Below are 14947 nucleotides of genomic sequence, written 5' to 3' on the forward strand. Positions count from 1 at the left end.
CTGATCATGGTTCAGGAGCTTGGTGACTCTTCACCTGGGCTCAGCAGCCGGACTTTTACAAATGTGCCGTTGTATCATTATCGAGGTAGCAGGAGACCCATTATTGTTGATCTCCAGCTGCCCTTTTCACAAACAAATAAAGATCATCCGTCCCACTCGACGACTCCATTTCATAAGGTCAACCTGTCCTTAGGTCTGAAAGGTGTGCCACTTCACATTAATATAATCTAAATTCAAACGTGAGTGGTCAACATAATCATCAATTAGAATATCAATTAGTATATCTGAACACCACAGCAGCTGGAACTGTGTGAGTAGAAAATATTAAAACTGACGATCAGAGGGTATTCGAAACATATCTCTGTTCTAATTACCTCAGCTAAGAAGGATATGTCTTTATGTGTCAGACATTACGCATGAGACATGGGTCGGGGAAGAACACAATATATCTTGGTGCAATTCTGGAGTAGATCCAGTAATTACTTTTAAATCACGTTCCCTAACAAAAGAGGGCATTTCGACTTCCTTGGGGTCTCAGGACATATAATGTTTGACTGTTGATGTTAAAATTTGACATATTTATGGCGTTTAGATCGATGAGGTTGTACAACTTTGTGCAGACAATCAGACTATTTCCTTTTTCTATTATAAGAGCTAGACAGACATATGGAGAAGTGTTTGGCCTTGTTGGAGGTATGCATTCTCTGGTTCCAGTTCTAGAACTAACGTTTTTTGCCATTTCATTCCTATGACAATAATACAAGGGTGTTTAAACGAATGCACACAATTACATACAGATTATTCTTGAACATCAGTACATTTTTTGTTGAATTAGGCCTCCTACCCCCAGTGACACAGCCTGTGTCCCTGGGGGTATTTGTCAAGATACTCAACATGTCTGGATTCCAATAAATATGAACTATTGAGCTTATAAATGAAAAAAGCCAGGAAAAACGTTATGTATACTACTGGCCTTTTATTAACTTGTGTCCTAACATTACCTTTTTTGTCAGTCTCCATTCACATTGTAAACAGAAAAAAGGTGCAGATAAAGATTTTTTCTCTATTTAAATTGCAGCTCTAGCTCAGAGTCCAATTAGGTTATCTCTGCTGAAGACATTGGGTCAGGATTAGACATTTTATCAGGGGACAGGGGAGACAGGTGGTGGAGCGGTTACCTCCTCTGATTATGTCGTGCCTGAACTGGGTGTTTCACGGCCGGGGGACAGATGTGACGGTAAATCCGAAATTCAATATTTCTTTAATTTTGAATTACCAGTGCGATTCAAGAAGTACACACTTTCATAAACACACTCTTTATTTTTTTTACCCCACTCATAGCAGGGTCAGATCCAATCAGAGGCAGACTACGGGCGGGTCATCGCGGACTGCTGGTGGGGAAAACAAATAAAGCTACACACATACGCACACGTAGACAGACCTGCTAAATGTCAGGCGCACCGGTGCAGCCACAGAAAATATTTAGTCCCATTTGCAACCAAGACGGTCACACTCTGAAGCTGGGGACACCAATTTCACTTTTAGTAGTGAAGTTTTTATGAGCAAGTGGAAAAAGAACAAGTGAACAAGTTGCAAAATATTATTTTCAACTTGGGGGGGGACACACTTACTGTGGGTTGTGCTAACTTTGCTCCACAAAGTGTGAAGTCTGGCATAAAATCATACATAACAACACAGCCTTTTTAAAATCTCTCAAATAAATCTACCTGCCCAAAGATTATATGAAGTGCTTGCAAAATTGAAATACAACAATAAGCCCTTATCCCTGAACCTAGGTGGTTATCTGGATGCAGTAAAACAAATATTCAACAGAAGAGTTTAAAAGTTTATTATCATTATTCCACATTTTAGGTCTCTGTTTTGTTGAATTCCATTTCAATCTCATTTTTAAAAAAAACTGCTTCCTTCCATCACCTGTTCATTTGTCTGGTTCTTCCCTCCCAGCAAGATCAGAGCAGTGCCAGAAGCTGTGGGTCTGCCACCATCTGCCACAAACAGGCTGGCAGGACTAAGAGCACTTTGCTTGAATGTGAATGTGTGTGTGTGTGTGTGTGTGTGTGTGTGTGTGTGTGTGTGTGTGTGTGTGTGTGTGTGTGTGTGTGTGTGTGTGTGTGTGTGTGTGTGTGTGTGTGTGTGTGTGTGTGTGTGTGTCTGTGTTGGTGTGTACGGCCACCGCTGCTGTGAGTAATGAAACGGACAGAAAGTGTTGCTTGAGTATCTTGCTTGTATTTGTGTAATATATGCATTCCTGCTGGCATTGGAAAAGGGATGTCGGAAGATGCAACAGTGCATTAAGTGTATGTGTGTGTGCGCGTGTGCGTGTGTGTGAAGGGGGAGGGAACCGAAGAAGAGGCAGGGAGTGTGATGATGCTACTGCTGTGGCAGATTGATGGGAAAACCAGTGGAGCATCCCTGCCTCTGCACAGGGTAAACAATGATGAGAAAGCAACTAATGAAGGCCTGTGTGTGTGTGTTTGTGTGTCTAATGCATCACATACATTTAGGTCCATGTGTGACAACATGTATGAGTGTGTCAGTGTTGGGGGGGGGGGGATGGTAAATCAAGAGGAAGCACCAGAATCATCTTTATCACCATCTGTCGCTAGGTGTTTATTTCCTTGCATTTACATTACCTGTAACGTTATCTAATCCATAATCCATTATTCTGCATCTGCCAAAGTTTCATGATCAACCATGATTCACCAACAAATGTAGAAATATCATGGACAATGGGAAAAATAATCCTTTAAGAAAATTAAGAGTCAATTGAAAAACTGATGAGCCAGAAAGTAAAGTCATTAAAAGAGACTTGAAGAGGGATTAAAGACTTCACATCTAATACAGCCATTCAGCGGCAGTTCCCTTGTTATATATGGAATATGGCGAATATCAATCTATTGGTAAAAACCATGTTCAACATGCATCTAAAAATGTAAAATAAATATTTTCTAAATGATTTCACTAAATTCAAAGTTCACAGTTGAGCTGTGCCGGTATGACAGTATGAAATCATGGCTGATATTATAAACATGTTGCTACCTGACAAAATCCCTTTGAGTTAAAGTCAATGGCTGTGCTGTGAATTCAGCAACATTTACTTGTACAATAGTGTTGTAGTGATCTCCCAGAGCCCATCATGTAATTTATCCCGGTATTGAAAAATGCAAACAAACAGATGCATGCGTGTCTCTTATACTCGACTGTCAGTGACAAACACACGCAGAGTAGACGGCAGAGAGAATAAGATTGATGATCTCCATCACCAAAAGAGGAAATCAGCAGTAGATTACTTTACATATTCCAAAAATGGTCATTGACACATAGTGGGTCCCAAAACAGGGAACACTTCCAACATGTTCATCCATGTTAAAGAGCATCATCCCTCCGTGCAGGCCTCCACGTGTGCCCCACTCGTAACTTTAATACACAGTGAAAACACATTATAAAGGTGAACCATGAAACAAGCTATCTGAAACATTTTTCCACATCATGGATACTGGCTGCATCTCTGTTGTCTCTTCAGTCAGTAAAGTCTGACTTACAGACGCACACACTGCCCCTGATCTGACCCCATAAAGAAACACACACACACAAACAAACACAAACAAACACACACACACACGACGCACGCCGCACATACGCGCACGCGCGCCGCGCGCACGCCGCGCACGCACGCACGCACGCACGCACGCACGCACGCACGCACGCACGCACGCAACGTTACCGGCTCAGGGGGCTGACACAAGTGGCTGTGTGTTTAAATGAAAGGTTCAGACTGGATGGGTCTGGCTGTACTGTCACAAACTTGCATTGAATTTGCAAGTATTTTTAATAATCGTTTGTTAATCGCACTTGTGATGGCATTTCCTACTATTTTTTAACAAAACAAATAATCAATCAATTAATAGAGAAAATAATCAGATGATTAATCCATAATAAAAATAATCTTTATTGCAGTTGGATATAAAATACTAAATATAATAGTCTCAGGGGACATTTTTCTGCCTAGAGTGATTTAAATCTATTTTATTTTAATACATACATACATGCATACATGCTTTCAATTAACATTTGCAAGTACAATGTGGTATTAGTACTTTTACGTAAGCATGTGATTATTTAATACACCCCTGCTGCTTACATGCAAACGAACAGTATCAGTGCAATGATAATCATAATATTAAGTGTGAAAAACTGTCAAACTACAACTGAAATCTTACGTGAAACTATCAAACCTTGTGAACTTGCCGGGCTGCTGTACAATAATCACTGAGAGGCCAGGTTGACAGTTCGTTCATGTCTGTGCCAGTTGTCGTGCAGTGGATTGAATGAGATGCATTAGGGCAATTTATTTTGAAACATTAATGACCGAAACACTCGGCCAATGGTGTAACTTTGTCCCTGAGTCAGTCAATCTGTCGGTAACACGAAAGCTGAAGGAGACTTAATGGACCTGCATGTGTTTACGCTGGGCACATTTCCTTACCTCTACCTATTTTCCACCACAGAACGATGGCTAACAAGTCTCTAAACACTGGGAAGCCAACAAATAAATTCAGTAGAAATCTCGACGAATGGGCGGCCTGAAGGCTAAGGGAATGTGTATCGCGCTCTATGCTCAATGGCCTGCTCGGATCCCACTAGACTGAATCAAACTTAGAAATAAATTGCATTGAGGAGGCAATCTGAAGAGGGAGCTATCCAGTGCCACCCTTCCTCTCCTCTGCTCCTCTGTCACTCAGACAGTCATTGCTACTCCGAACATGTCTCAGCCCCTTCTTCCAAAGCTGTTGCTACCACTGCCTTTTTCAAGGCAAATGTCATTTTGAAGACACTTGATCCTCACAGCTGCCACTCACTCATTTGAGGACATTTATATGTGGAGATGAGCCAAATGTCCCTCCACCACGGCCATTCTGTATTATTCATGGTGGCATTTCAATTAAATCAAATTCACTGAGTGACGGTGGATGAGGGGATGAGTGGTGTAACATGGATAGAGAGACTCATAAATACAGCGTGATGGCTTTAAGTGATGTTCAGCCTCACAGAGAGTAGAAGTCAGTGTTTTCAGGTGAAAGACAAAATAAAATGGAGCACCTCTTCCACCACTTGTCATGTATTTATGTACGACACTCTCACACATACCAACACGTGCATTAACATATGAAACCTTCCTTCTGAGGCTTTTATTCTTTGTACGTGAGCAGGCAAACAGCCCATGTGAAAACAGTTGACAGATATTTTCAAACATTAACTTTCAAAGAGTTTGGTAAAGTAAAAAAAAAGTGTTGTTTTTGTCTCTTTGATGAAAAGACTTTGCTTTCTGAAACTGCTTGTTTCCTTTAAATGTGAGGTTAACTTTGATCACATTTTATCACATCCATCCCCGAATAATCTGGATTTGTTTGAGTGGTTAGACTTGTTACAAATCATCTGAAAATCAGGTAGAGTACAGGCCTGGGGATCACTGTCCTCTGAGCACCATCAATGTCTGTACAAATTGTTATATTAACCCTTCAACAATATTTCTATCTACCATATTTCTGACCCAAATCATACAACAACCATATAATATATAAAAATACACATAAATATATACATTAAAATGGACATAGACTCCAGCCAATACAGAAGTACCTTAAACACTCCCTTATAGACTTGATTTATCAATCAATCAATCAATCAAATTTTATTTGTATAGCCCATATTCACAAATCACAATTTGTCTCATAGGGCTTTAACAAGGTATGATTTATAACATCAGTAAAGCATTTCCAAAGAAGTCTATATGTATATTTGCCATTTTCAAATCGTTTTCAATATGACATGTACGTTTTGTCACCAGCAGCGATAGCAAGTGAGGCTGAATCCAGAACCTCCATCTCCAGCCTCTGTTCTGCACCAATGTTGACTTTTGATTGTTATCTGTTGTATGCTACATTGTTACTCACTCATTTCTCTGGGCTGCCTCCCGGATCTCTGTTGCACTGTTGCCATAGCGCCAACGCTGTGAGCTGCTAAAGGATGATGAGAGAGAGGCTGTGTTCACACAGGAGACAAACATGGTTGCTCCATCTTATGGGAGAGCTGAAACCTTCATTCACAGCTCATAGTGACAACTGACCTCAACATTTAACGTCACCATGTGTTTAACCATGGTTTTTCAATGATGGCTGATTCTCTAGCTGGGGAAATTGAGATGTCATTGTCCAGGGGCACATCTCCTTCTATACATGATGATTGCAGGTTTTTATGAGACAACTTAAAATATAACTAGTCTTACATTAAATACGTGCAAAGTGAACTCATCCTTGTAACCACTTATTGTTAACTGTTGTAGTCGTGCACACCCTCAGAAGCTGCAGAAAGCCAAAGACAGCTTTAGAAAAAGCACTGAAATCATCCAACGTCAATCACCCTAATTTCTACACTGACTTTCTCTTCATGGGATTTAGACTGTCATAGACATCTTTTTTAAAACCCTTGTCACCTTCCATTGTAACCCACTTCTTTCAGTGCTTGTTAATACACGGCAACAGGATCTTCTCTACAATTATTACGTATGGAAAGTAAGTGGGAATGTTTTCTTTAAATTAGGTTTACAAGTCATCTTATACTTAAGGACCAGACATTTATGTGGTCATTCATTACAGCTATTCTATTCTTTTTGAATGAACAGTAAATGCTTAACTTTTGTATTTTACACCCACGAGGTGTAATTGTGGGTTACTCGTAGCCTTAATCGAGTTGGTCAGCCATGAAAGTGTTATTAACCTGCAGTTGTATCTGGAGGATGGTGTAACATGTTCTGCTGCAACAAAGAAAATAAATGAATTATGGGTAAAGATGAGTTCATTGCGTCTCTGGATGTCTCAACTGCAGAAATGAAACTGGGGGAACATCTGTCAAACAGCCCAGATTTATGTGTGTCACAGATGAAGAGATGGGGGAGCTGGGCTAATGAAGCGTTGACTCTTATGTTATGAACACGCATGCATTATTCTTCTTTGAGCACCAGGTGCACATAGAGGGCAGGTTTGCCTGTCTCCTGTCTGATGAGAAATGTATGCTTGTTTCCAGAGTGAATACACAGCAAAAGCATATGCCTCATTCTGTCTGGCTGTAGAGGATGGTAAAATCTTTACAGATGTTATGAGAGAGAGTTATAGCAGGAAAAAGAGCAGTGTGGATATCTCTATAACTAAGCCCTACAATAAAGCAACAGCACAAAACAGAGATCTTTTATTTTAAGGTTACATTGTCTCCAGTGGGAGAAATTTGTTTTGGATTACGGAGCGCCGCTGCATCAAACCAGACGTTGAGTAAATATGTTAAATAAAGGCATAACATTTTCTTGAGATAAAACATTTTATTATGAGAAGTGTAAGTAATGTTTAGATCATACCGGCAGGACAAATAAGACTTTGACGAGCTACTACAGTCTGAGAAGTTAATGGGAAACACTGGTTATGTTGTCACATTCACAGCTTAGGAAAAGCTTGTGGTTTGGTTTAATACAGAAAAAGTGACTCGAGACACAATGTGTTCATTTACAATGGAGCACTTTGTTACCAAAAAACTAACCTAAGATCAGGATGTGAAGTCTCTGGTGTGACAGTTATTTGCCCAGACTTCCTACTAGTGACTCTGCCTTTTATAAAATGATCACTTCATTAAAAGTTGCCTTTCAATATAATGTAGCTAGCGGATATTTTTCTAACCACAAAATAATTAGGAATACAATTTATTAAATTAATCATTTAACAATTAAATAAATCAAAAACAAGTTCTTTGAGGATGCAACTTCCGAGACAGGGCTGTGCAATCTCACACTTTTATTGAAATCAGAGGTTTGTGTAGGAGACACAAAGAAACCTTTGTTTCCACCTTATTCTTCTCAAAATATATATGCAGTCAAAGGCCAAACAATTTGTATGTGCTTGCAAGACTAATCACGAATGCCGAGGTTGTAGACATTCACATAAACAGTTTTAGGTCTTGTTTACCTGAAAGCCATCAAAAGCCCAGTAGGTGTGCTCATTGGTCTATCATGTTCCTGAGGTCATGACAGACTCCTGGAGGGATGTTTGTGAGTTGTAAAAGGTCACAAACACAGCCAGAAAGTGTAAGAGCAGTATGCCTGTAACAGCAGCTCAATGCCACGCTCAATAGAGCGTGCAAAACACACACATTCACAATTTATACCACACCACTCTGTGATTCAGGTCGGTGTCTGTTCAAGTGGTGACTGCAGACGGAGAGCGGTGGCTGCATCGGAGCCGAAGTGGTGATTTTTTAAACTTAATACATTTTATTGACAAATGGATTTAAAACAAAGTTTCTAAAATCCCATAAAAATGCTGAATGTCAGAGCCAATATTATGAATCGGTCAACCTTAGTCTGTAAAGGCAGTGGTGAATGATGGTCTCAGCAGAATAGGTGTCACTGGCCTCTGTCACTGTTCATCACGCTGGCCAACAGCAGTGATTGTACGAAGAAACTCGGAACAAAATGGGCAGACTCAATCTTCACCTTGCTTACTACAACTACAGCAAATGTTTATTTATTTTCAAGGTACTTTTTATGTGAACATACAGAATTTGTCTACACACATATAGATATTTTCTTAAGATTAACTATGTCTAATGCTATCTCTAAATCATACCATAATAAACTTTACTTATTTAACTTTGGTAGAGGAATTAGGAAAAGATAAAGCTGAGGGATAAAAACGTGGCAACAGGTTATCTTTATCCACAGTACCGCACAGTGAACTGCAGCACTGTCTGTGAATATTTAACCTCTTGGATCAGGACTACATGTATGATGAATTAGAACGAAGACTGAGCCAACGAGGAGACTCGGAGGAACTCACAAACAGTGTCAGACTGGAGGGTCTGCGTCACTGGGAGAGGAGCTCAGCAGACTGAACTGGTTTAATCTAATTAAACATCAAACTGCAGTGTCTGTGAAATGGAATTTGTTTTGCAGCCAGAACCCTCATATTTATTTGTACTGTGTGCTGCTTCTTTCCATGCGGTCTCCACAGTATATAAACACACTTTATCAAATGTGTACTTTGAATCCCTCTTTTTTAGCAGGGTGTGTTTATAGATGCCATTTGAATACATAGCACATGTCTCAAGTGAGATAAAAAGATAAACCACATGTTAGTCCATTATAAAACTCCATTTTGTTACTCAACTCAATTACCTTGGCCATAAAATAAACTAAACGTCAAAGACACCTGAAATTAACACCTTCTACACCTACTTAAACATCAGATTATCTTGTTACCAGAAACAGGAGATTATCATTTGGCCAGTGACCCATTCACCAAGCACATCTATTAAAATGTGCGTGTTTTATAAATGCTCCCAAAGATGCTAGAAGGCTCGTCCTCACCTTGCCCTCTTCTGCACATGCAACACCACACATGCATGCATTTTATTGTTAGTTGAACGTCACATAATTAACACTGAGCACAGACCTCGGGGGTTGCCATGAAACCACTTTAAATTGGGTGAATCGCACCTTAGAGGCAACACCCTCAATTAAAATGCTAGATTCATAATAATATTATTATGGAACAATGCAATCGAGAGTGAGAGGAGAGAAAAACAAACACTAGGAAAAAACAAAACAAAACACAAATTCGTCTGCCAAGAAAAGTCTATGAAGCGCAGCCAGAAGGGATGTTGCTCCCAAAAACCTGTCTTCCTCCCTTGAGTCCTCTCTTCCAACATAATGAGGTGCCCAGTGAACACTGCCTCCAAACCGAGCATTCTGGGAAATACGCCCACACAGAGGGGGGGCTCATAGGTCAATTCACTTACAGAGCAGAACCACCCTGAGCGGATCCAGCAGAGGTGAGCGAGAGACACATGGATGCATGTCTTTAAATGACTGCCTGCAGGGGGACACGCAACCAAAAACAAGCCAAGCTGAGCAAGTGGAACACGCAGAGAACAGATGGGCAGGGGGAACCCAGGCTGAATAATATTTCAAGTGCATCGATGCTCGCTCACACACATGCACGCACGACGCGCCGCACCAGCGCACGCACGCACGCACGCACGCACGCCCGCACATACACAGTCATGGAGCTAGGGGGTGTCAAATAATTCAGCTCTATTACGTCAACCGCCTCACAAGCCCTTATTTAAGACGTATCTGAACAAACGCCACCAATTAACATTGTCAAATGGAGACAGGAGTTAGATAAGTGCGGCAAAGTTATCATGCTGGCAGTGGCCTTTTCATATAGATGTCACATTCACATGAGATGACAGGGCTTCTGCGTTCCACCTGACTTAAGTGCAACACCTACCAGTTCATATACTATATGAACACACTATACATTACAGTTTGATAGGCGTATCGGTATGTGCTGTAAGTGGAGAACATACAAACACCTACATGCCATGAAGAGTGTGTAAATGAGCCACATTTTCTACCGATTACGCTCATAAGGTGTTGCTGGCCGGTGACAGCTCTGTGAGATCCCCCCCCCCCTGCAGAGCCTCCAGTCACCAATCATCAGCCCCTGGTGCCAGAAACGGTGTCGTAACGTGATAATGTGGCTTCATACATTCAGCTGTGATTCCTGTGGCAAACCCGAGCGACGGGATCCGCTGGGACAAATTTAGAGGCATGAAATGACTACATCAAAGCCTCCTGCAGTTTAATGCGACTTGCGCTTCGCTTGCAACACGTAACTACACACACGTCTTGAGATCTATAAAACTGTAAGGTGTCGTGTGTTGATCCCGGGAGTACACATATAAATGTACATGCATAGCTTATCCCTATAGCAGCTATATGTGAAGCAGGCGCTGCGTTATGTTCAACACCTCATACAGAGCTTTCACCACTCTTATCTATATGTATAAATGCTGCAGACCTCAGAGTTCATCTCACCCAACTTCTAGGAACAAAGAGCACTAACTAAGACAAGTGCTGGATCATGTTAAATTAGCCAATCGAAGCTTTCTCTGGTGAGGATCCTCAGTTAGTTTGTTCCCTCTTTCATCCCCTGTTACTATCCGGTCTCCTTTTAATTCCACACCGCACCTCTGTGCCGATCCATTCTTCAACTTTACTCCACTACCTGATCCTTGCCCAACTCCTCCCCCTCCACTCCCCTAACCTCCCCTTCCCGTCTCTCCTCTTAAGTTCTCCACAGAGAACAGATCATTCATTACTTTGGCAGGAAACAACCTACCAGGGCCCTCATTTAATCAAACTAGCAGAGGGATTCTCACTCACACACACTTAAGCCGGTTTACGAAACTAATTCTGGACGATGCCTGCAGAATGGGGTCCGTAGGAGGCTGGCCGGAGAAACTCCAGAGAAAGTCCAGAGCCTTTCACTCGGACATTTGCTCTAGAAGTTTACAGACACTCCACGTACACACACGCCAGAAAATCAGCAGGACTTAGTTCATCTAAATCACATTGCTCTCAATTAAAACTTCTTTCCCATGTTTGGCTTGTACAAATGCTTCTTGTGATTAAAATATCTGACCATTCCACTGTTACAAAGTCAGACTGAGAACACGGCTGACAAAGGGCTCTCAATATTTATAAGACCATAAATGTATGACAGTGCTTTCTCTGCTGAAATGTCAGTTTGGGCTCGGCTTAAACAGAGTTTCATGGTATTCAAAATGGCACAAGACATAGTGGGTCCTTAATCAAATGTTACAGAAAAGCAATTCTCTCCAAGGTGACCTGCGTTGCTTTGCACCATGTCACAGTAATGAGCATTTTAAAGCCAAAGCAGAGACAGGTAACCCTCATTCTTCTCTTCAGCTCTGCATCACTGACACATTTGCCTCAGTCTCCAAAGGAAAAAAAGGCAACAAACAAATACGGCGCCCATTAGGTATCCCACCAACACCCAATTCAAGTGTAAGATGTATCTGTGTGAAATAGGAAAAGCATAAAATCTCAATTTACAAGTTTTCTCTTCCCGTTCGGGAAAAGTACCAAAACTCATTGTGGAACGAGCCGGAGGTTGTTTACGGAGTAAACACAGACACACAGTGAATCTGCTGTCATGAAGAATAATAGTCATTAGTTAGCCAAGAAATAACCTAATCACACTGAGCTGCCTTCAAGCCTGTTTTGATGAATACAACACCAACGCTTAACTGCGGTGGCGACGCCATTGCAATAATCATTGCGGGGCTCTTTCCCTGATAGCAGACAAACATGACGTGGAATCTTTCAGATCCATTTGTCTTTTCTCTCTCTCTCTTGCTCACTGCTGAATCCTTATTGAATAAATGTTAAGGCGACCTAGGCAGAGATGACACATTGCAGTCTACAAAGCAGGCCCTTAATTGAAGCCTATTTATCACTTAGGATAGCTGTGCTGCCGATGAGGGGGTGAATAGGAGAGCTCGAGGGAAGTGAAGCACCTAACGGAGGCAAGGGCAGAATAAGAATGAAACAGAAATTAATCCTTTATTATTATTCTGTGATCACTAGCCCAAAGTTTAATAATATTAATTCATTAATTAGGAAACATTTTAATATAAATTATGTAGTTTGTAATATGATTATTTTGCATAATAATGCATTTAAAATAAAGGTGGGAGGAAGATGATGGAATGTGTGCCTTCATTTTTTTGCTTTTCATTTTCCAATATTCTGAGTTTTATTTATAAAACTTGCTATTCTTATTTTTTCATTAATGAGAATACATTTTAACAAAACTAATATATTTGTGTATAATATGATTATTTTATGTGATACTTCCGTTTTTTTTCTTTTTCTTTCCCAATGCTCTATTTTCTTTTCAGATAAAACTTGGTCAGATGCCCAGCAGATATCTAAAATACTGAGACCAATTTGTTGTTTACTATTCCAGCGGCGGACTGAATCTTTTGGCAAATGGGTGCTACCGTACCATGCATGAGTGGATGCAGTATGTTATGCTAATGTTTGTTTGTATTTCACGTGTTTGCAGTAGCAGAGGAAGCATCTGCATCATGTGTGCAGACTTATGGTTGAGTTGTCATGTGTCTGTATGTATGCATGAATGTATGCTGCTGGAGTACGCCTCATGACATGGGCCTGGAGTGTTATTAATCAGGCTGGACAGGTAGCACATCAATCACCGCTTTCCGTGACATGGACATACAGACATACTCACGCACACACACATACACATACACACACACACACTTAGAAAGACACACATACTGACACTGCAGGCACACTGGGAGACTGAGGCACTATATCTCAGGCGTATTTCCCAACACCTCCCTGTAGGTTTCTAAGAACGGAACAAAAACGCAGACAGACAGCCTCAGGGCCGACCAGCCCAGGCAGTGAGTGACTGCCTGTGCAGACATCATCTTCAGTCCACATGTTACATGTTGTCAGCAGAAGATACAAACTCAGTCTTGCTCCTTGTTTATTTATTTTATATTTAGGTTGAAATAGAAACTTTGCAACTTTCCAGAGTCTCAGTTTTTTCCCACTTCTGTGTCCACTTCAGTGCATTTTTTCAAACAAAACCTTCAAAAACAGGTCACAAATATAGAGTTTGAATTTATTTTAAAAAGGCTGAGTAATGCTGTAAAACAAAAAGAGAAAACTACATTTGCTGGGGACACTTTTCAGCAAATAAGCGTTTGGGGATTACTTACAACATCAGGAAAGTGTACGTGGAAATTAAAACTCCACCAATTCACACCATAGACTGTACATAAAGTTTGACTACACGTCTCCATTCCCTCCCACTAGTTAAAAATGAAGCCAAAATCTCTCTGTTACGCTGTCATCTTGTGCATTTGAAGGCAGAGCTTTGGCTTCATTTTTTGGGAGCAGGCATTTTGTTTATATATATATAGTCGATGGTTCATATATATATAGTCGATGGTTCATACTATATTCACAATGATAAAGGAAATTGTCACCTGGTTCTACAATGTTGCTCACTGATGTGTTTTTAGTTTTTGGACACCGGTGGCACTCTGTAGCACAAATTAATAAAATACATCATGAATTGGCTAAACAAAAAATTCTTAACAAATTAAGTGTTGGCTTTTGAAATGTCTCCACTGCTTGTTTTCAAATGATCTAAAAAAAACAGGCCCTCAGTTAGCACAGTTTCACAAGCATGAGGAATGATGTTCAAGGGGAGCCACTGTGCTGTGTGTTGTTACTCTGTGTGTGAATGTTTAAGACGGAGAATGAAAGGAGGCAGAGAGACGGATAACTGCTGAGTGTGTTGTCACCCGGCCTTGTTTGTATGTGTGTGTGAGACAGAGATAGAAAGACAGTGAAAAGAAGACAAAGGGAGAGGAGGGGAAAGATATACGTTGGGGGAAATCAGGAAGACACCGACAAACAGCCCAGAGACGGCCCATCACAGAGGCATATGGACGTGGTGGAGATAATACCCAGCAGTGAGCCACCACACAGCCAGTACACTGTGGCTGCAGGCAGGCAGGCCAGCTCTGAGCTGCCAGTGAAAGGAGCCATTGGACTTCATGTGTTGTTTATGTAGATGTTTCACAGCATTTGTGGCAAGACAATACAGTGGGGCTTCAGTAAATCCCTGGCAGAGCAGACAGCAGTGGGAACAGGGAGCTAATGGCTGTTGGGTTCGTTGTGTTGTCTCTTTATCAGATATGTTCACTGGTTTAGGAGGCGGTGGCAGCTCACACATGAGAGATGGGGGTTTCTGAGTTAAAGCTTTATGCAAAACAAATAAATTCTAAATATCTTAATCCACATTTTGTTATTTTTGCTGCTTTTTTGTTTAGTGTTGCTGAAAAGCATGTGTGCGATTCTAAATGCTCAGCAGTGCATTGTATACACATTGCATTGTACTTTGCATAGGCAGAGTGCCACAATAGTGTTGGGCACTGAACTCTGTACTTTTTAAGGGTGGTACAACTGAGT

General features: G+C 40.9%; 1 protein-coding gene across 1 annotated transcript in view; it reads right to left on the reverse strand.

Annotated features, from left to right (window-relative positions):
- Positions 1–14947, reverse strand: part of asic1b (acid-sensing (proton-gated) ion channel 1b) — a 148206-nt gene that overhangs the window by 82681 nt on the left and 50578 nt on the right. The window lies entirely within an intron of this gene.

The sequence above is a fragment of the Hippoglossus stenolepis genome, chromosome 3, assembly GCF_022539355.2.
Source record: "Hippoglossus stenolepis isolate QCI-W04-F060 chromosome 3, HSTE1.2, whole genome shotgun sequence".
NCBI lineage: Eukaryota > Metazoa > Chordata > Actinopteri > Pleuronectiformes > Pleuronectidae > Hippoglossus > Hippoglossus stenolepis.